The sequence below is a fragment of the Tachyglossus aculeatus genome, chromosome 16, assembly GCF_015852505.1.
Source record: "Tachyglossus aculeatus isolate mTacAcu1 chromosome 16, mTacAcu1.pri, whole genome shotgun sequence".
In the NCBI taxonomy this organism is placed as follows: Eukaryota; Metazoa; Chordata; class Mammalia; order Monotremata; family Tachyglossidae; genus Tachyglossus; species Tachyglossus aculeatus.
Genome location: NC_052081.1, coordinates 23,214,607 through 23,237,153, shown reverse-complemented (window position 1 = coordinate 23,237,153; position 22,547 = coordinate 23,214,607). Strand labels below are relative to the sequence as shown.

The 22,547-nt window shown below is 43.6% G+C and overlaps 1 protein-coding gene across 3 annotated transcripts in view; it reads left to right on the top strand.

The window, feature by feature from the left end:
* The window catches only part of TACC2 (transforming acidic coiled-coil containing protein 2), a 316,371-nt gene continuing 293,824 nt past the window's right edge, over positions 1–22,547 (top strand). For 2 of the 3 annotated variants that reach the window (XM_038757663.1, XM_038757664.1), the window contains exon 1: positions 1–26. The gene's annotated coding sequence lies outside the window, so the exon portion shown is untranslated. The remainder of the gene's footprint in view (positions 27–22,547) is intronic. The other variant, XM_038757662.1, reaches the window with a different exon arrangement.

Genomic DNA, 22,547 nt, shown 5'->3' with positions numbered 1-22,547 from the left:
AGAGTTTCCTGCTAGAAGGATACTGGGTAAGTAAACCACGGATTTTATTGTCTTAGTTCTGGAGGCCGTGAGCCACTTTGGACTGGCTTGGCAGCTGGCACGAGAAGCTTAAGGGTGAAGGGGGAGATCGGGGGACAGTATGATTTTTCTTAAATAATGAAATGGCAGACCCATTGGAACTTCTATTTTTTCTAGCACACACGGAATTTACTGTCTCTAATAAACAGTCGATTCTTTTAAAGGTGAAATAATAGAAATGTTCTAGGACAGTTGCTGAGATTTGAAAGCTTTGCAGTAAACACTGCTCTTTACAAATGTTTTAGTTCGAAGGCATGTTTATTGGCCTTGGGGGTGGCTTGTTTTCTCTGGACTGCCACAGACCATGTTCGAGGCTGAAGATTATTTATTCCCGCTGTTATGGTGTCAGCTCTGAAAAGCGCCCGTTTCCCAGGCTGGGTTTTGCTGTGGTTGCTTAGCTGCACCTCCGAAGAGAACTAACCATAAATGGAGTCTGAGCCCAGATGTGGCTTTCGGAAAGAATTTACGCATTCTTCCCACTATAGCACTGAGGCCCTTTGATACTCACCCAGCCCCACAGAAATTATGTAAATATTCTTAGACTCAACTGTTTCCCCAAACCCTAATCTATTTTATTGTCTGTCTTCCCCAGTAGAATTTAAGCTCCTGGTGCTCAGGGATTGTGTCTAGCAACTCTGATGTATTGTAATTTCCCAAGCACTTATTACCGTGCTCTGTACACAGTAAGTGCTCAATCAATGCCTTCGATTGATTGATTGATTACTGAGCTCCTAAGAATAATAATAATAATTATGGTACTTGTTGGAACTAGGTGCCAAGCATTATTCTAAGCATTGGAGTAGATAAAAGTCAATCAGGTTGGACACAGTCCCTGTCCCACATGGGGCTCACAATCCCAATTCCCATTTTACAGAAGGCCAGAAAAGTGAAGTGACTTGCTCAAGGTCGCACAGCAGACATATGGTGGAGCTGGGTTTAGAACCTAGGTCCTTCTCACTCTATTCACTAAGCCATGCTGCTTCTCTATGAACATAACCCCTATGAAAATGACACTATGCTAACCACTTAGGAGAGTACAATCAAGTTAGAAGATATGACCCCTGCCATCCACTTGATATGCACCCTACTCTGATCTCCACAGCACTTACTTGGACAGCCATAATTATTTATATTGATGTCTGTCTCCCCTTTGAGACTGTAAACTCTTTCTGGGTAAGGAATAGGTCTACCAACTCTGTTGTGTTGTATGCTCCCAAGCACATAGTATAGGGCTCTGCACCCAATAAGTGCTCAATAAAGGCCATTGATTATTGATTGGGTTTACAATTTAATAGGTGAGACAGATACAAAATAAGAGAAAGTAAGAAAATAATGGTGGGGCTTTAATAAAGTACGTCCATTGATCTGTACAGAAGTTTTATGGGTGGGTGTGTGATCCATCAATCAGTCAATCGTGTTTATTGACAGTTTACCTTGTGCAGAGCACTGCATTAAGTGCTTGGCAAAGTACAGTACAACAGAGTGGATAGACATATTCTCTGCTGAGTTCACAGTCTAGAGGGGGAGACAGACATTAATATAAATAAATACATTACAGGTATGTATGTAAGTGGTGTGGGGCTGAGGGAAGAGTGAATAAAGGGAGCAAATCAGGGCAGCACAGGAGGGAATTGGGAAAGAGGAAAAGAGGGCTTAATCAGGGAAGGCCTCCTGGAGGAGATGTGCCTTCAAAAAGACAGTGAAAGTGAGGAGAATAACTGTCTGTCAAAGATGTAGTGTGTAGTGCGTAGTGGGTAGTTGTTGTGGAATTGTTCAGGCGGGAGTTGGAAGAATATGACCTAGGGAGAAGAAAACTTAATGGTGGAACTATCTCCGTCTTCAAATCTGCTAGATAACAGCTTTTCTCACCCCACTATCAGTTCCACAGCACTTTAAATATCCATAATGTATTTATATCAATGTCTGTCTTCCCCTCTAGACTATAAGCTCCTTTTTTTTAATGGTGTCTGTTAAGTGCTTACTATGTGTTGGGCACCATACTCTATACTAAGCGCTGGAGTAGATACAAGATAATCAGGTTGGACACAGTCCATGTCTCACATGGGGCTTGCCACAGAAGTAGCCTAGCGGAGTGGATAGAGCATGGTCATGAGTTCTAATCCCAGCTCCACTAGTTGTCTGCTGTGTGACCTTGGGCAAGTCACTTCACTTCTCTGTGCCTCAGTTACCTCCTCTGTAAAATGGGGATTGAGACTGTGAGCCCCACATGGGACAAAGGACTGTGCCCAACCCGATTTACTTGTATCCCCCCAGCAGTTAGTACGGTGCCTGAAACATAGTAAGTGCTTAACAAACACCGTAATTATTATTATCATTATCTTAACCACCACTTTACAGATGAGGTAACTGAGGCATTGTGACTTGCCCAAGGTCACACAGCAGACAAGTGGATAGAGCACAGATGGAGCATGCGTGTGGGAGTCAGAAGGACCTGGGTACTAATCCCAGCTCTGCCACTTGTCTTCTATGTGACCTTGGGCAAGTCATTTCACTTCTCTATGCCTCAGTTACCTCATTTGTAAATTGGGGATTAATACTGTGAGCACCATGTGGGGCACAGACTATGTCCAATCTGATTAGCTTGACTCTACCCCAGTGCTTAGTACACTGTCTGGCACACAATAGGCACTTAACAAATACCGTTAAAAAAACGAAATGGAGCCGGGATTGGATGTCAGGTCCTCTTACTCCCAGGCCTGAGCTGTTTTTATTAGGTAATTCTGCTCCTTGTGGGCAACATGTCTATCAGTGTGTCTACCAATTCTGCTATATTGTACTCTCCCAGGCACTTAGTACAATTCATTCATTCATTCAATCATATTTATTGAGTATTTACTGTGTACAGAGCACTGTACTAAGCACTTGGGAGAGTACAAGAGAAGCAGTGTGGCTCAGTGGACAAGAGCACGGGCTTTGGAGTCAGAGGTCATGGGTTCAAATCCCGGCTCTGCCAATTGTCAGCTGTGTGACTTTGGGCAAGTCACTTAACTTTACTGTGCCTCAGTTCCCTCATCTGTACAATGGGGATGAAGACTGTGAGCCCCCTGTGGGACAACCTAATCACCTTGTAACCTCCACAGTGCTTAGAACAGTGCTTTGCACCTAGTAAGCGCTTAATAAATGCCATCATTAGTATTATTATTATTATTACAATGCAACAATAGACAGACACATTCCCTGCCTACAATGCTCTGCAAACAGTAGGTGCTCCATTCATTCAATTGTATTTATTAAGCACTTACTGTGTGCAGAACACTGTACTAAGCATTTGTGAAAGTACAATAAATGTGACTGGTTGATTCAAAGAGTAGGTGAGTTGAGAAAAAGGTACAATTAGAAGATGGGTGAGGAAGGAAAAAAGACTGTGATCTCGAGGAGAGTGAGAGAAGAGGGATTGTGCTTTAAGGCCAATGGTCAGGATTTCTGCCTGATGCAGAGAACAATGGGCAACAGTTGAAGATTTTTGAGGAGTGGGGAGATGTGTGCAGAACGACATTGTAGAAAAACCATCTGGGCAGCAGAGTGAAGTAGGGGTTGGGGATGGGAGAGACTGGAGGCTGAGTGGTCAGAGAGGTGGATGAAGGAAGGTTAACGGGCATATGACGACTGCCTAGACTGAGGTGGAGAGGAAGAAACAGCCCAGGAAATGGAAGATATAGCAGTGGACTGAAAGTAAGAGTTAAAAGAGAGCCAGGGGTCAAGTATAATACCAAGACTGTGGACTTCAGAGGTTGTTGATGTTGTCAACTGTTGAAAAGCAGGTGGTCTAATGGCTAGAGAATGGGCCTTGGAGTCAGGTGGACCTAGTTTCTAATTCTGGTTCTGCCACTTGTTTGTTGTGTGAACTTTGGCAAGTCACTTCACTTTTCTATACCTCAGTTACCTCATCTGTAAAATGGGGAATAAGACTGTGAGTCCCACATGGGACATGGACCGTGTCCAATGTGATTAACTTGTATCCACTCCAGGACTTAGTATAGTGCCTGGTATATAGTAAGCTCTTAAAAAATACCATTAAAACAAAAAAGAAAACACTGTGATGGAAAATTTCAGTGAAGAAGTATATTTTGGAAGGAACATGGTTTAGAACTACTGAACTAAGATGTTTTGTGGTAAAATCCATGTGGAGATGCATTGTTAGGTAATTCTCTGTTCAGAAGCAGTGCAGTTTAGTGGAAAGAGCACAAGTACTGGGAGTCAGAAGATTTGGCCCTGCCACTTGCCTGCTGTGTGACCTTAACTTAACTTCTCTGTCCCTCAGTTGTCTCCTCTGTAAAAATGGGGATGAAGACTCTGTTCTCTCTCCCCTTTGACCATGAGCCTTATAGAACTGTTTCTGATCAGCTTAGGGAAGCAGCGTGGCTCAGTGGAAAGAGCCTAGACTTGGGAGTCAGAGGTCATGGGTTCTAATCTAATCTAACCTAATCTAATCACAGAACTAAAGAAAGCTTTCTGAGACAAGACTCAAAATGCTCATTTCCTTGGTATGGTTTCTGTTAAAATAATAATGAGGGCATTTACTAAGCACTTACTATGTGCAAAGCACTGTTCTAAGCTTGCGATCCATTGCCTGCACACCTAGAGTAATCAATTAGTCAGTGGTATTTATTGAGCACTTACTACTGTGTGCAGAGCACTGTACTAGGCCCTTGGGAGAGTACACTATAACCAAGTTGGTAGGCACGTTCCCTGCCCTCAAAGAGTAGGACTGTACTTCGTCTGTGTACAGGTGAAACAGCCTCAAAGGGCTGGGTAGGCGTTCCAGAAGAAGCTATCCACAAGACCACCCTGCTTCTCATTTCCCTATCAGCACTTATTTAAATGTCTTTCTCCCCCTCTATCAATCAATTAACCAGTGGTATTTATTGAGTGCTTACTATGTGCAGAACACTGTACTAAGCACTTGGGAGAGTACAATACAGAGCTTACAGTCTAGAGGGGGAGACAGACATTAATAGGAAGGAATAAGTAATTTTTAACATAATTTAAAGGTATGCACATAAGTGCTGTGGAGTTGGGGGTGGGGTGAATATCAACTGTTCAATGGTCACAGATCCAAGTGCATAGACAATGCAGAAGGGAGAACGAGCTGGGGAAAGGGCTTAATAAAGCTTTGAAGTTGCAGAGAGTGGTGTCCGGCATATATGGAGAGGGAGGGAGTTCCAGGCTAGGGGTGAAACGTGGGAAAGGGGTCAGTGGCGAGATAGATGAGATTGGGGCACAGTGAGTAAGCTGACGCTAGAGGAGTGAAGTATGTGGGCTGGACTGTAGTAGGAGATCAGTGAGGTGAGGTAAGATGGGGAGAGATGATTGAGTGCTTTGAAGCCAATGGTAAAGAGTTTCTGTTAAATGTGGAGGTGGACAGACAACCATTGGAGGTGCTTGAGGAGTGGGGAGACATGGGCTGAATGTTTTTGTTTAAAAATGATCCATACAATAGAGTGAAGTATAGAATGGAGTGGGGAGAGACAGGAGGTCAGTGAGGAGGCAGATGCAATAAAGGCGGAATAATTGCTTTGATCAGCATGGGAGTAGTTTGGATAAAGAGGAAAGGGTGGATTTTAGCAATGTTGTGAAGGTAGAACCGACAGGATTTGGTGACAGATTGAATATGTGGGTGGAATGAGAGAAATGAGTCAAGGACAACTCCAAGGTTACAGGCTTGTGAGGTAGGGAGGATAGTAGTGCTGTCTACAGTAATGGGAAAGACATAGGGAGATAGGGTTTGGGTGGGAAGATAAGGAGTTCAGTTTTGAACATGTTTAATTTGACTTGTGGTCAGGACATCCAGATAGAGATGTACTGAGAGCAGGAGGAAATGTGAGACTGCAGGGAAGGAGAGAGGTCAGGGCTGGAGCTATAGACATGGGAATCATCTGCATAGAGACAGTAATTGAAGCCATGGGAGCAAATGAGTTCTCCAAGGAAGTGGGTGTAGATGGAGAATAGAAGGGGACCCTGAACTGATCCTTGAGAGACTCTCACTGTCACAGGATGGGAAGCAGAGGAGCCAGCAAAAGAGACTGAGAAGGAACAGCCAGAGAGATAGGAGGAGAACCAAGAGAGGACAGTGTCAGTGAAGCCAAGGTTGAATATAGTTTCAAGGAGAAGGAGGTGGTCTGTAGTGTCAAAGACCGCTGATAGGTCAAGGAAAAGGATTAGGATAGAGTAGAGGCCGTCAGATTTGCCAAGAAGAAGGTCGTTATTTACCTTAGAGTGGGCTATTTCTGTGGAGTGAAGGGGTGGAAGCCAGATTGGAGGGGATCTAGGAGAAAATTGGAGGAGAGGAATTGAAGACAGTGGGTGTAAACAACTCTCTCAAGAAGTTTGGAGAGAAATGGTAGGAGGGAGCCATGGGGTCAAGGCAGAGGTTTTTTTAGGATGGGGAGATATAAGCATGTTTGAAAGCAGAGGGGAAGATGATGTTGGATAGTGAACAGTTGAAGATGGCAGTAAAGGAGGGAAGATGGAAGGAGGCAAGTGTTTTAAAAAGATATGAAGGGAAGGGGTCAGAGGCACAGGTGGAGGGGGTAGATTTAGGGAGGAGGTGAGAGATTTCATCTTGAGTTACTGCAGGGATCATAGGGAAAGTCAAAGAAGGGTGGAGGAGGCAGGGATTGAAGAGGAGCAGGGGAAATTTTAGGGAGATCACACCTGACGGTTTCAATTTTGTTGATGAAGTATGTGGTCTGGTTGTTAGAGGAAAGAAATGGTGGGGCTGGGGGTAGGGGACAGGAGGTTTGAGGAGGGAGTTAAATGTCTGGAACAGCTGGTGGGGGCAGAGGGTATGGAGGTGAATTGAGAAGAAGTATTTTGTCAGGCAGTGGAGAGGGCCAAATTGAAGCAGATACGAGTGAAGTTAAGGGGGACAAGGTCAAAGAAATGTCTAGATTTCCTTCAACAGTGCTCCGCAGGCCAGGCACAGGAGTGGAAGAAGTGTACTGTAGAGGTGATCCAGGGTTGTGGGTTAGTGGTAAGAGACTGGTGGAGGGACAGGTGAGAAAGGGAGTTCAGTTCAATGGAGAAGGTGATGTTGAGTGTGTTGATTTGTGTGTCAGGGGAAGCGAGTTTGGGTATGGAGACTCTAGATTGTAATCACAATTTCATTGCATTGTACTCTCCCAAGCATTTAGTACAGTTCCATACATAGTAATGAATACCTTTGATTGATTGACTGTTATCAGTGAAAACCTTTGGTCCAGGCTAAGAGATCATCTCAGTCTTCCTCAGGCTTTTTGGCAGTCCACAAAGCTATGCTGACTGTCTAGTTGTCATCAGCAACTCCTCAAAGAATTTCAATAAGGGGAGGCAGGATGGCCTAGTGGAAAAAACACAGGACAGAGTGAGAGGACCTGGGTTCTAGTCCTGGCTCAGCCACTTGCCTTCTGGGTGACCATGGGCAAACGACACTTACCTTTTCTGTGCTTCAGAAAAGTAAGTTTTTCATATGTAAAATGGGGATAAAATATTTATCCACCCTTCCTCGTAGACTGAGAGTACCATAAAGGTCAAGTACTGTGGCCAACCAAATTATCTCATATCTACCCCAGAATTTAGCACAGTGCTTTGGACCATTAGGAGAAGCAGCGTGGCTCAGTGGAAAGAGCCAGGGCTTGGGAGTCAGAGGTCGTGAGTTCTAATCCCGGCTCCGCCACTTGACAGCTGTGTTACTTTGGGCAAGTCACTTCACTTCTCCGTGCCTCAGTTCCCTCATCTGTAAAATGGGGATGAAGACTGTGAGCCCCACGTGGGACAACCTGATTACCTTGTATCTCCCTCCCAGCCCTTAGAACAGTGTTTGGCACATAGTAAGCACTTAACAAATGCCATTATTATTATTATATGTTTAGTTAATGTCATTGCATATATTTATACTGTTTTGATTTTGTTGATAATTAATGAGTGGTGAAGAATCCACAACCCACACTTGTGTCCTCTCCCCCTCCCCCCAGCCCCATCCCAGCCCCGGATTTGGGGCATCTCCAAGATCAGAGGCAGGAGCCCATGTTTTCCAATTTGCCTCTGTTTCTTCCCACACTCCGGCCTCTATTTGGCAGTCCTTATACAGGATAAATGTGAAGGCTAATTTTCAATTCTAACCTTTTAGAGATGTTTGAACTTCCATTTCAGTTCTCGTTGAATATCAAGGAGAGCTATTGGAGATCAATTTCCTCAGATATCAATTGCTCTCATAGCAGAGTTATTCCTAGAGTAGTGGTAGTGAGAGTATTTATTAAGCACTTACTGTGTGCAATGCACTGTACTAAGCACTGGGAAGAAATACCCAGGTGGGAATTAAACACAGTCCCTGACCACCCTGGGGGTTGGTGGGGGGCGGGAAGGGCTTCACAAACTAAGAGAGTTTTCCTCAAAACCCCCGCACCAACTTTGTAAGCTCCTTGTGGACTGGGATCATGTCTATCTACTCTATTGTACTGTATTCCCCCAAATGTTTAGTACAGTGCTCTGCGCACAATAAGAATTCAATAAATATCATTAACTGATTGTTTACTCATGATATCTGAAATTGATCCAGGGCACCCTATATGATTAGTTCCCTCCATGTGTAACCCCAAAAAAGGAAAATCTCCATGCTAGATTCAAGTCAGGGCATTGTACTTAGAAATCTGGGCCAGAATTTGTCCCAGTGAATTTCAACTACAAATGACATTATGCAATATAGTTGTAAATCAAACAACTCCAAGAGAAAGGAAGCACTCCACAGTCAAACAGTTAACATCTGTTTGCAATTGGACACTAATGAAAATAGATTGTGTTAAGCACTCAAGGCACGGATGAAGTAGCCAATTCCAGAATGGCTGCTACCACAAATATAGGTTTTTTGTTTGTTTTTGATGGTATTTGTTAAGCACTTACTATGCGTCAGCCACTGTTCTAAGAGCTGGGATAGATACAAGGTAACCAGGTTGGACACAGTCCAAGTTCCACGTGGAGCTCACAGTCTTAATCCCCATTCATTCAGTCGTATTTTTTGAGCACTTATTGCATGCAGAGCACTGTACAAAGCATTTGGGAGAGTACATATAACAGTAAACAGATACATTCCCTGCCCTTAAAAGGTGCAGAGTGCATGCTTCACATGTATTAAGCCCCAGGTTCAATCCAATGTATCTCCATCCAGTTTTTGTAGAAGGAGCATGGTGTAGTGGATGGAGCGTGGGCCCAGGAGTCAGAAGGTCATAGGTTCTAATCTTGGCTCTGCCACTCTTATGCTGTGTGACCTTGGGCAAGTCACTTTACTTCTCTGTGCCTCAGTTACCTCCGTGTGTAACCCCAAAAGGGGAAAATCTCCATGCTAGATTCAAGTCAGGGCATTGCACTTAGAAATCTGGGCCAGAATTTGTCCCCGTGAATTTCAGCTACAACTGAAATATGACATTATGCAGTGTAGTTGTAAATCAGACAACTCCAAGAGAAAGGAAGCACTCCATAGTCAAACAGTTAACATCTGTTTGCAATTGGACACTAATGAAATAGATTGCGTCAAGCACCCAAGGCACGGATGAAGTAGCCTCAGTTACCTCATCTGTAAAATGGGGAATGCGACGACTATGAGCCCCACTCGGGACAGGGACTGTGTCCAACCCAATTTGCTTGTATCTACTCCAGTACTTAGTACAGTGCCTGGTACATAGTAAACACTTAACAAATACCATAATTACTATAATTATTATTATTACAGTCCAGAGGGGGAGAGAGCCAGTAATACAAATATATAAATTACATATATATATATATAAAATTAAGCATTTATATGGACATAAATGCTGTGGGGCTGGGAGCGAGGATGAATGAAGGGAGCCAGTCATGCTGACACAGAAGTGAGAGGGAGAAAAGGAAAGAAGGGCTTAGTCAGGGAAGGCCCCATTTTACAGTTGAGGGAACTGAGGCACAGAGAAGTGAAAGGACTTGCCCAGGGTCACACAGCAGACAAATGGAAGAACCAGAATTAGAATCCAGGCCCATCTGATTTCCTGACCCATGCTCTATCCACTAGGCCACACTGAAGCCTCTGGGACAAAGCAGTTCTAGTTTCCTTCAGAAATGCTTGACTGTGTGCTCTGCTTTATAGAGAAAAATTCTTAATCTGGCTGTTTGTTTTTTTTTATGGGAGTCATCAGTTCTAAGAGTAGCAGAGATTTTCACAACATGTCTTAATTTTCTATGCAAATAAAACTTTCAGTCAACCAGGGTTTAAAAGGAAAAGAGAGCATAAAAAGCCTGGGGCCATCTGCTAGTTCTGTGACATTTGATAAACTGAGCATGTGAACCCGTTTTTCTAAAATTTATCCTAAAGCTCAAGTTAGAACCTGACAAAGTGATTGCTCATCTCAGGTTTCTTAGCAACCAGCTGGAACAACTCACCCTTTGAATTCTAGGCCAGTCACAAGATCATCGTCTCAGATTTTCCAATTCCTTGAAAAGTATTTAGTGATATTAGAATTCGCATGACCGAAAAGCCAATAACAAAATAACCACCAAATTTGGACCTGAGTAGGGTCTTCCCTCCAGGACCCTAAATTGCTTTTCAAACTGTTTCATCCTCATTTCTCACAGACGGGGAAAACTCTGGCTGAAGCAACTTGGCTAGCATCAGATGGCAAAGTGCTGGCTAGCAGCAACTGGTATGTGGGACATTGGAATCCCAAGACTGTAACTAAGTGAAAAACTAAGGGACTAATCTAGAAAATTCAGTCCCAAGCTTCAGGTCTTGAGAGTTTTACCTCGACTCTGTACGTATCAAGGGCATGGATGCTGGCATTTGCCCCAGGTAGCTCATAAGTGTTTAATCGACATTAGGGAAGATGAGAAATTAAGTGGAGAAGACTTCCAGTAGGATATGTAATTTCCAAAGGGTATTGGAAATGGACTTTTGATCTTTTTTATGGTATTTGTTATGCACTTACTATGTACTAAGCGCTGGGGTAGATACAAGTTAATCAGGTTGGACACAGTCTCTGTCCCACATGGGGCTCACTCTCTTAATTCCCATTGTACAGATGAAGTAACTGAGGCACAGAGAAGTGAAGTATCATGCCCAACATCACACAGCAGACAAGTGGCAGAGCCAGAATTAGAACCCCAGCCCTTCTGACTCTCAGGCCTGTGTTCTGTCCACTAGGCCATGCTGCTTCTCTGTCAAAACTGAAGTGGGAGGGAATTCCAGCCAGGGGTGTGAACAAGAAGTCAGCTTTTGGAGAGGTAAGAATGCAACACAGTAAGTAGATTGGCTTGAGAGGAACAAAAAGTGTGAGCTGGGGTGCGTTGGGAGAGGAGCAAGGATAAGTAGGGTGTGGAGAGCTCTCAATGAGTGCCTCAAAGCTGATACTGCAGGATTTTTATTTGCTGCAAAGAGAAATGGGAAACCGTTGGAGGTTTTTGATGAGTGGAGTGGTGTATGCAAAATGATGTTTCAGAAAAATGATCTGGGCAGAAGAGTGAAGTATAGACTGGAGAAAGGAGAGACTGGAGGCAAAATGAGGGTAGATGAAAAAGCCAAGCAGGGTGGGACAAGTTCTTGGACCACATGGTGGTTGTTTGGGTGGAGTGAAGGGGTAGATCCTGGAAATGTTGTGGAGGAAGAGCCAATGAGATTTGGCAACAGACCAAATATGATACCGGACATTAGCAGGGTACCCAAATGTCTGATTGGTGATGAGCTGAAAAGAGGCAGGAGAGGTATGCAAACTGGGAGGAGAGACCACACTCTAGAGACCCACATGATGATGATGATGATGGCATTTTATTAAGCGCTTACTATGTGCAAAGCACTGTTCTAAGTGCTGGGGAGGTTCCAAGGTGATCAGGTTGTGGGACAGTCTTAATCCCCATTTTACAGATGAGGTAACTGAGGCACAGTGAAGTTAAGTGACTTGCCAGAGTCACACAGCTGACAATTGGCAGAGCCGGGATTTGAACCCATGAACTCTGACTCCAAAGCCCGTGCTCTTTCCACTGAGCCGTGCTGCTTCTCTGCGCAGCACTCCACATTGAGTGGAGTTGTGTACTAATGGATGCCGGGAGAAAACAACAGCAAGCAGGTCGAAGTCAGGGATGGGGTTGCTTTCCTGAGGTAAGAAGTGGCACCAGGTCCTGAAAGTGTCAAATGCCTCAGCGTAGTAAGGACCATGTTTCCGAACCCACAGGGCAGGAGGATCATGTGCCCATTGCCACCTGCATCTTTGCAGACCCACCAGCATGAGTGGGCAGGCTCTCATCATCATCAATCGTATCATCAATCGTATTTATTGAGCGCTTACTATGTTCAGAGCACTGTACTAAGCGCTTGGGAAGTACAAATTGGCAACATATTTGCCTCTCCCCAGGAATGGCTGCATTTTTAAAGCAGATGGTCCCACCAAGGCCCAGGAGCTCCGGGGAAAGGAGACTAATACCTGCCGGTCTAGATCAGCCCACGCTGGACTGGCCACTGAGGTCCTGAGGCCCAGCACAGGTGGCTGGGGCAGAGTTAGGAATGGGGCTGAAGAGTTTTGGTCTCCTCAAGATACAACCCCAATCCCAGTGTCCCCCAGCCCCCATGGTTCTGCCCGATCCTTCTCCTGCTTCACCCACTGGGGCCTGAGGGAATGAAGCCCTCAGAAAATGGAGAAGCCACATGGCCTTGGAGAAAGGGTATGGCTCTAGGAGTCAGGGAACCTGGGTTCTATTCCCAGTTCTGCCATTGCCTGTTGTGTGATCGTGGGCAAGTCCCTTAACTTCGGCGTACCTCGGTTTTCTCATCTGTAAAATGGGGATTGAATAACTGTTCTCCCTTCCCCTTGACTGTGGGACAGGGACAGACCCCAATCAATCAATGGTATTTATTGAGCACTTACTGTGTGCAGAGCACTGTACTAAGGGCTTGGGAGAGTACCACATAACAGAATAAGCAGACACATTCCCTGCCCACAATGAGCTTACAGTCTAGAGGGGGAGATAGACATTAATATAATGCATAAATAAGTAGTTGTGGAAGAGGGGCTGTTATGAGTGTGAAACTAGGAGAGTGATAAAGGATAGGCAGACCTGATACTCTTGTATCTAGCCCAGCACTTTGTACAGTGCTAAACATATAGCCAACCAACACTTTAATAACAATAAAAGCAATATCATTATTATTGTTATTATTATTGTTATATGACTGAGCATCTGAACTCTTCCCCTTCAATCCTGGTGTTATTACCGACGCAGCCCAGGCAAGCCCATGTCAGCTACTGCTGGTGAGCTGTGGGAGACTATGTTTCTCCAACCAGCTAGCAATTTAATTCATTCAATCGTATTTTTTGAGCGCTATGTGCAGAGCACTGTACTAAGCGTTTGGAAAGTACAATACAGCTAATGTTAGGTGAGCTCCCATTACAGTCAATCAAGCACTGGCTGCCTAAGAAAGACTCCCTTCTAGCCCACTGGTTTGATTTTTGTTTTTGTTTATGATGTCCCATGAGGGGAGAGAGAGAGAGAGATGCACACAGATAGACAGGCAGACAGACGGGCAGATGAGAGAGAATTCCTCCCAGCCCTGCCCAACCTCATCCTGTCCCCTTGGCTTTGGGAATCCCATCTGGCATAAGCTCTAATGGATTCTTGTGGCAGGGAGGAAGTGGAGCAGCCTGGTGCAGAGTTGGGGTGGGAGGAAGCCTAAGGGGATGGGGAGACAGGTTTGAGGTTGTCGGGTCATGGGGAAGGCTGGGTGACCAGGGATGGGAGGTAGAGAGGCAGGGGATGAGGGGAGGGGGAGTCCCACTAGACTTTAAGCTCTTTGAGGGCTGGGGTCATGCCTACCAATTCTGTTATATTGTACTCTCCCAAGTGCTTAGTACAGTGCTTTGCCCACAGTAAGTGCTCAGTAAGTACTCGGTCAATAAATAGACTGAGTAGAGAAACATAAATTACACAATCAACAGGTGGGGAAGAAACGTGGAAAATAAACCAGGAGGTGCCATCAGAAAAGTTGAAGACATCAGGCTGCACAGAACTCCGAGCTCTGATGGGCAGCTTGTGTGGGAATCAGTGCTCAGTCCCCGCTCCAATGTGGCTATTGCTTCAACTTCTTTCCCCATCAGCATTTTGTTTGGGGTTCAACACCATTAGAACAGTGCTTTGCATATAGTAAGCACTTAATAAATGCCATCATTATATGCCACGAGACCAGGTAACTGCTGTATTGCACTGTATCTCTACTATGATAGTATGAGGAAAAGTAAGTCACTATTTCATCTTCTTAGGGATATTCATTGGTATTTATTGAGCACTTACTGTGTGCAGATCACTGTACTAAGTGCTTGGGAGAGTACAATACAAGAGCATCATCATCATAAGTGGTATTTATTGAGCACTTTCTATGTTCAGAGCACTTTATTAAGTGCTTGGGAAAGTATGCTACAATGCAGTTGGCATATACTCCCCTTCCCACAATGAACTTAAAGGTTATGTGAGTGCACTTGAGTATATATGCCATTAACAAATGCAATTATTATTATTATTAATATATTTATAATTATGATTCTATTTATTTTTATTAATGATGTGCATATATATAATTTTATTTATTTATATTGATTTTACTGATGCCTGTTTACTTGTCTTGATGTCTGTCTCCCCCCTTCTAGACTGTGAGCCTGTTGTGGGCAGGGGTTGTCACTCTTGCTGATTTGTCCTTCCCAAGCACTTGGTACAATGCTCTGCACACAGTAAGCGCCCAATAAATACAATTGAATGAATGAGTATATATGACATTTATTAGATTGCAGCTTAATGCTTGTTTGTAGCTCATTGTGGACAGGGAATGTGTCATTCAACTGCTCTGTTGTACTCTCTCTAAGAGCTTCATATAGTGCTCTGCTCACAGTAAGCACTCAGTAATTACGATTGACTGATGAAGCATGACAAATGGTTAGATCTAGAAAAGAGCCTACTTACTGCCTACAAATGAGTAATTTGTTATTGAATTGACTGACTGAACATCTCCTGGGTTGTTGTGCTCAAGATTATGGCAGAGGACAGGACGTTCTGGAGAAAGTCTATCCATGGAGTCGCTATGAATAGGAAACAACTCGATGACACTTAATAATAATGATAATAATAATGTGCTCAAGAGATATTTGTGACTGGGCTCCTTCCTTCAAAACTCAGTGCAGGAGAGAGACAATTGAAATCCAGACTAATATGCCAAACTTGTGTGCTTTCTGGTCCCTTGGAGGGAATGCTAAAGCCAAGATATGTTAAAGTAATGTCTTAAGAGAAAAGAGATTCTAAGTTCATTTGATCTTCTTGTGCATAAGAAAAAATTACATTTCCTGTGGTCAAAATGCACTCTAAGGCCTGTTAATTATACCTTAAACGGGCCCATTTTGTAGAATTTTCAAGCCTATTAGCTCAGGTATAATGTCTCTGGTCACCCCTCACCCCCTCAAAACACACACACACACACACACACACACACACACACTCACACACTCACACACTCACACACACACACACTCACATGTTTCTCTTGTTAGGAGTGTAATTGCACATAAAAACCCCTGCCCCCTCTCCTGATAAAAAAAAATGTTGATGTATGTGATTCAGATACATCAACATAGTTCAGTTTTTTGGGTTCAGCATAAATGCCTAGATTTTTGTGGGTTTCAGCAGCTTGTTTTCATAAAGAGTCCTGGTTCCTTCTAATCCTCAGACAGCAGTTATGGGCTTCATGGAAACTGTGAGTAACAGGAAATTTAAGTTTAAAAGTTTCCCCAAGAATTTGTTCTACCAGCAAAGAAAGAGGCTCTTTAGTTCAAATTCATTCATTCATTCAATCCTATTTATTTAGCGCTTACTGTGTGCAGAGCACTGTACTAAGCGCTTGGGAAGTACAAGTTGGCAACATATAGAGATGGCCCCTACCCAACAGCGGGCTCACAGTCTAGAAGGAGGAGACAGACAACAAATCAAAGCATGTGGACAGGTGTCAAGTCATCAGAATAAATAGAAATGAAGCTAGATGCACATCATTAACAAAATAAATAGAATAGTAAATACGTACAAGTAAAATAAATAGAGTAATAAGTCTATACAAACATATATACAGGTTCTGTGGGGAGGGGAAGGAGACAGGGCAAGGGGGATGGGGAGGAGGAGATAATATAATCAATATAATATAATATAATTGAATCAATATGCACTTTCATTGTTTCCTATTACAATAAATGAATATACAAGCTGGGATCATATTTATCGGCCTTGTAGATACTGAATTTTCTAGTCAAAACTGTGTTAATAAGGCCCTGCCTCTGGCCGCACAGTACAAGACAAAACACAGACATCCTTTTTACCACTAAACCCTGACTTTGGTCTCAAGTATGTGGAAAAGTGATTAAGGTAATAAACAGTGTCTACATTATCACTATGAACTGTGAGTATCGGAAGTAAAAAGCTACTTCATTAGTAAAGTGTCTACCAACTCCATTGTACTCTCCCAAATACTTACTGCAGTGCTCTGCCTAGAGTACAAGCTCAGTCAATCACTCAATCAATCATATTTATTGAGGGCTTGCTGAGTGCGGAACACTGTACTAAGCGTTTGGGAAAGTACAGTACAATACACTCAAACACTATTGACTGATTGTTTTTCAGCTCTTGTGAAAAGATGTACTAGAGCTGTTATTATTCCCACTTCAATTGATTGATTCAATCAATCAATGGTATTTATTGAGCACTCACTGGGTGCAGAGCAGTGTACTAAATGCTTGGGGAAGTACAATACAACAGAGTTGGTAGGTATGATTCCTGCCCACAAAGAGCTTACAGTCTAAAGGAGGGGAAGGCAGACATTAGATAAGATTAGGGGTAGGGGAAATGCTGGCTCTTGAAACTCTGTCCACTGAAACTCTGAGCAGAGAGGAGAGGGCGGACAGACTGAAAGCTCGATGAGAAATCAGGAAGAAATCTGAATGGAGAGAGAGGAAGGAGACCAAAGAGGAGAAAGAATGGAGTCAATAGAGAGACATGGGAGTGGGAGGAAGGTGAGCAGAAGGGGAAATTGGGAAACCAAAGAACAGGAGGGATGAAATCAGGAGACAAAGCCAGGGGGAGGGAGATGAGAATGTTTTGTTTTGTTTTGTTGCCTGTCTCCCCCTTCTAGACTGTGAGCCCGTTGTTGGGTAGGGATCGTCTCTATATGTTGCCAACTTGTACTTCCCAAGCGCTTAGTACAGTGCTCTGCACACAGTAAGTGCTCAATAAATACGATTGAATGAATGAATGAATGAGAATTTAGAATGGGAGCTGTAAGAATAAGGGGGAAAGTTAAGGGGGTGTTTTCCAGGAGGAAGTTTAGGAGGGGAACAGATGTAGATGGAATTCCAAGGGTCAGCGAGAAAGGCGTGAATAATAATGATAATAATAATATTAATAATAATAATAATAATAATAATGATTATGGCATTTATTAAGTGCTTACTATGTACCAAGCACTGTTCCAAGTTCTGGGGCAGATACAAGGTAATCAGGTTGTCTCACGTGGTGCTCACAGTCTTAATTCCCATCTTACAGATGAGGTAGCTGAGGCAAAGAGAAGTTAAGTGGCTTGCCCAAGGTCACACAGCTGATGAGTGGCAGAGCTGGGATTAGAACCTACTTTCTCTGACTCCCAAATCCGTGCTCTTTCCACTAAGCCACGCTGCTTAAAGGTGATAGCAATGAGAACGGATGGGGAAAGAAAACTAAATAGAGTAAGCAGAGAGTAGAGAAAGGAGAAAAGCCAAGCAAATAAGGCCAGTTAGGGTCCCAACAAATTCTTCATGGGTATCACCTACAGTGTGAACTGTAAAAAATAATGTTTTGACTTTGTGAAGTGCTTTTTCATTTTTTTTCAAAGTGCCTTCACACGAAAGCTGTTGGTAGACAAGGAACTTTTCTTGTATTTCAGTTGTACTTTCCTGAGCACTTAATACAATGCATGGCACTCAGCGGGTGCTCAATAAATGCATCCAGTAGTACTACTAATCTAACTTTGTTCCAATAATCAATCAACTAATTAATCAATGGCACTCCTACCGTGTGTAGAGCACTGTACTAAGTCCTGGGGAGAAAACAATTCAAAAGACTTGGTTCCCTGTCCACAAAAAGCTTACAGTCTAGAAGGATAACATCCCTGGGAGGGAAGAACAGCCAGATATTTTCATCCCTATGTTACAGATGAGGAAACGGAGGCCCAGAGAGGTGAAGTAACTCATCTGAGGTCACACAGTGGACACAAGGCAGAGCTGGGATAAGAATGCAGACCTCTGCTCTTTCCATTAGACCACATTCTCCCCCTGTTCAAATTGAATGACTTCAGTTTCATGAATGGTGTGACCTGACTTCACATTGAGAATGCAGAGACTACAAATGCACCATTTAGGTTAAAATGATCCTTTTCTATTGTTGTGGAAAACGCTCATGTGACCTTGTTGAAACGGCATGGAAAGGAGAAGCTAACTTCATGTTGTTCTAACTAAAGAGTTGTGTATACCCAGCATACTCCCAACTTTCCTGTCAGAGGTTTGAATGTTAAGGCATTAGGAAATTTTTCATCCAACAATGGGGCGTGATGTTGGAAGAAAAGGTTTGTACACGTATGCATGGTGTTGAAACAGCTATGTTCTACACTTCTACTTTTTTCTTCCCCTCTCCCAGCCCCACAGTACTTAGGTACATAGCTGTAATTTATTTATCTGTATTGACGTCTGTCCCCCCTCTCTAGACTGTAAGCTTGTTGTGGGCAGGGAATGCGGTAATTAATGTACTGTACTCTTCCAAGCGCTTAGTACAGTGCTCTGAACACAGTGAGCACTCAATAAATACGATTGAATGAGTGAATGAATGAATGGTAGTAGAGCTTAGAACAGTTCTTAGCATATAGTAAGCACTTAACAAATACCATTGTTATTATTGCACTCTCATGGGAGAGAAACATAGAAATGTCATCCAAACCTCTGCTCTATGTCCCTCCTGTGAAGGGAAAGATCCGAAGCATAAACACCAAACATGATTTTGTTCACGCAGGTGGCAGGTGGTTTGGGAGCCAACTTTGGAGGTTCCGTGTCATTGCTGTGCAGTTTGCTGGTGGTTGTGTGGGAATTCCGTGCCCTCCTGGAGGTTTCTGTCCTGAAACTACTACTTCAGTCTGCACACTGCCCTAGACTACAAATAGAGGGTTGCAGAAATCAGATGGCAAGCCAATAAAATTGGGTAGCCTCAGGACCCTGCTTCATTGCTAAAACATAACTAAATGTGAGAAGGGTGAGTGAAAAAATGGATAAGCAGGCAACTTTTGGTGAACCTGACTTAATTGGCCAGGCTGCTTATATGTGTTAAACATATTTTTAAAAGGGAAATTAATTTGGAAAACTCTTTGTCACCTTATATTGATTAGCAACATTTTTTCGTGACATTCCTAGACACTTGAAAGAGGGGAAAGAGAGGCCCAGAGAAGATAGATAACTTTCCCAAGGTCACATAAGTCAAGAAAAAGGAAGGAGTCAGATTCAGTAGTCCTGATTTCCAGTTTAGTGGGTGGAACGCTTAGGTGTGTTAGTTTTTTTTTTGTTTTTGTTCTATAAATGGTATCTGTTAAGACTTACTATGAGCTTAAGCACTGTATTAAACACTGGGGTAGATATAAGCTAATCAGGTTGGACACAGTCCAGGTCCCACACAGTCCAGCTCACAGTCTCAGTAACCCATTTTACAAATGGGGTAACTGAGGCATAGAGCAGTTAGTACGGTGCTCTGCACACAGTAAGCACTCAAAAAATAAGATTGAATGAATAAATGAAGTGACTTGGTCAAGGTCACACAGCTGACAAGTGGTGGAGCCGGGATTAGAGCCCAGGTCCTTCTGACTCCTAGGTCTGTGGTTTATCCACTAGGCCATGTTGCTTCTCGAAACTAAATCGTGTTCTATTTAGGATTACTATTTATACTCGATTCACCCAAACCCTTCATCCCTGAGTTAGTTATTTGTGGAAACAATGCAAGCAGAATGATTTGTGGAAAATATTGCTCACACGTTTTCTGGGTCAGGTCAAGTAAGACGAGGCAATGTAAGGAGCATCAGGGGCGGAAGCATTTCTCACCCAAAACAGAGCGGAAACGCTGATGATCCAAGGCCCGGTGTGTTTCTCTCAGACGAAGTGGAAAAGTACATCTTTAAATAAAACAAGCTTCTGAAATCTGACACGCTCTAATTGCACAGTCATTTGTTTATATTTTTGAGGACAGGGTAACAGGCCTATAAATACCCTATCCCAGCTGGCCAAGGTAATGCCTTTAATTCTGGCTTTAGGAGACACCAATTCATCGGTGTCCCCTCTGAAGCACGGGGTTTGGCATCCTCTGTTTTAGAGCAGTTCCTGGCTTTGGGAACCTTCTCTTTGACAACTGATCTCAGCAGCTGTCATGTCCTTGAACACCTTAAACCATCTTTAATCAATCAATCAATAAGTTAATCGTAGTTATTGAGCACTTACTGTGTGCAGAGCACTGCACTAAGCACTTGGGAGAATACGGAATAACAGAGTTAGAAGACCTATTCCCTGCCCACAGGGAGCTTAGTCTAGAGACGAGCTTACTGTCTCAAGGCTAGCACCAACTCACCTTTCACAGCTGGCAACCCAAGATGCAGTGTTTTGCCCTGGCATGGTGGGCAGGCCAGAGGTGCAGCTTGTTGCAAGGTGAATGTGCTGGCTTTCCCCACATTACCCAGCTAGAGGCAGCACCAGTCAATAAATGAATAAATGAATCGTATTTATTGAGTGTTTACTTTGTGTGGAACACTGTACTAAGTGCTTGGGAGAGAACAATCCATCATAACTGGTATGGAGCACCAGAATTTGAACCTAAGCCTTCAACTCCCAGAGTGGTGCTCTTTCCACTGGGCTCAAAACAAAGCTGATGCTAGAGCAACAGTTGTAGATAGTTCATCTTGGTTGGTGAAAATTCACTAAACTGCTTTCCTTGGTGATTGGGAAGACCAGCTCTTCAAATTGATTCAGTCCGATAGAGCTCAACATCTTCCGTTTTTCCTCAAGAGACACAGCTGTGCTTCTTTCCGATTGCCCAGACTTCCCAATGATCCATGCTTAAGGGGAGGAGTCATTCAGTCACCTTGTCTGTCAGGTCTCCTTGAGAAGCTGCCTAAATGCCATTGCCTGAGTAACTCACTTGGCTTCCTTGGAAGGTTCCGAGCTGCTTCCAAAGGGGATTTCATGAATCCAGAGAACCCCATTTTACCTATAAGGTAACTGAGGCACAGAGATGTTAAGTGACTTGCCCAAGATCACACAGCAGGCAGGTGGCAGAGCCAGGATTAGACCCCAGGTCATCTGACGTCCAGGTCTATGCTCTTTCCACTGAACTGTCCTGCTTCTCTAGAGTTCATTGTAGAGTTCATTGTTATTATTCTGGCTATGTGCCCCGCTACATGGGATAGGGGCTAGGTCGAATCTGCTTACTCCACTTACCTATTACGCATTTAGCATAGTGCTTTGCATAGAAATACCTATACTCTAATCAATCAGTGGTATTCATTGAGTGCTTTTTATGTGCATGGATCCGTACTAAGCATGTGAGAGAGTTGGTAGTTGTACCATACCCACAAGGAGCTTAAAGTCTAGGCAGGGAGACAGGCATTAAAATAACTATGTATCTGTACATGAGTGCTGTGGGGCTGAGCATGGGGTGAATATCAAGTGCTTAAAGGGTTCAAATCCTAGAAGAGGGAGGGAGTAGGAGAAAAGTGGGCTTAGTAGGGGGAGATCTCTTGGAGGAGATGTGATAAAGCTTTAAAGGTGGGGAGAGTGGAGGTGGGGAGAGTAGTGGTGTGGTATATGTGGAGGGGGAGGGAGTTCTAAGCCAGAGGGTGGACATGAGCAAGAGGACATAGGTGGAATTGATGAGACTGAGGTAAGAGAGTAGGTTGGCATTAGAGGAGTGGAGGTTATGGAGTAGGTTGAAGTAGGAGATCAGTGAGGTAAGGGAGGAGGGAGAAAGCTGATTGCCAAGTTTCCCAAGCCCTACTACTACTACTACTACTAGTAGTAGTAGTAGTAGTAGTAGTATTTGCTAGGCATTTACTATCTACCAAGCACTGTTCTAAGCACTGGGATAGATACAAGGTAATCAGGTTATCCCACGTGGGGCTCACAGTCTTAGTCCTCATTTTTCAGATGAGTTAAATGAGGCACAGAGTAGTTAAATGACTTGCCCAAGGTCACACGGCAGACAAGTGGTGGAGCCGGAATTAGAACCCATGTCCTCTGACTCCCAAGCCCATGCTCTTGCCACTTTCCACTAAGCCACGCTGCTATTTTTCCAGTGCTAGCGCAGTGCTCAGCACACAGTAGGTGCGAAATAAACACCAGTGATTGATTGATTGAGCTGCAAGTGAAACATCACTTTCC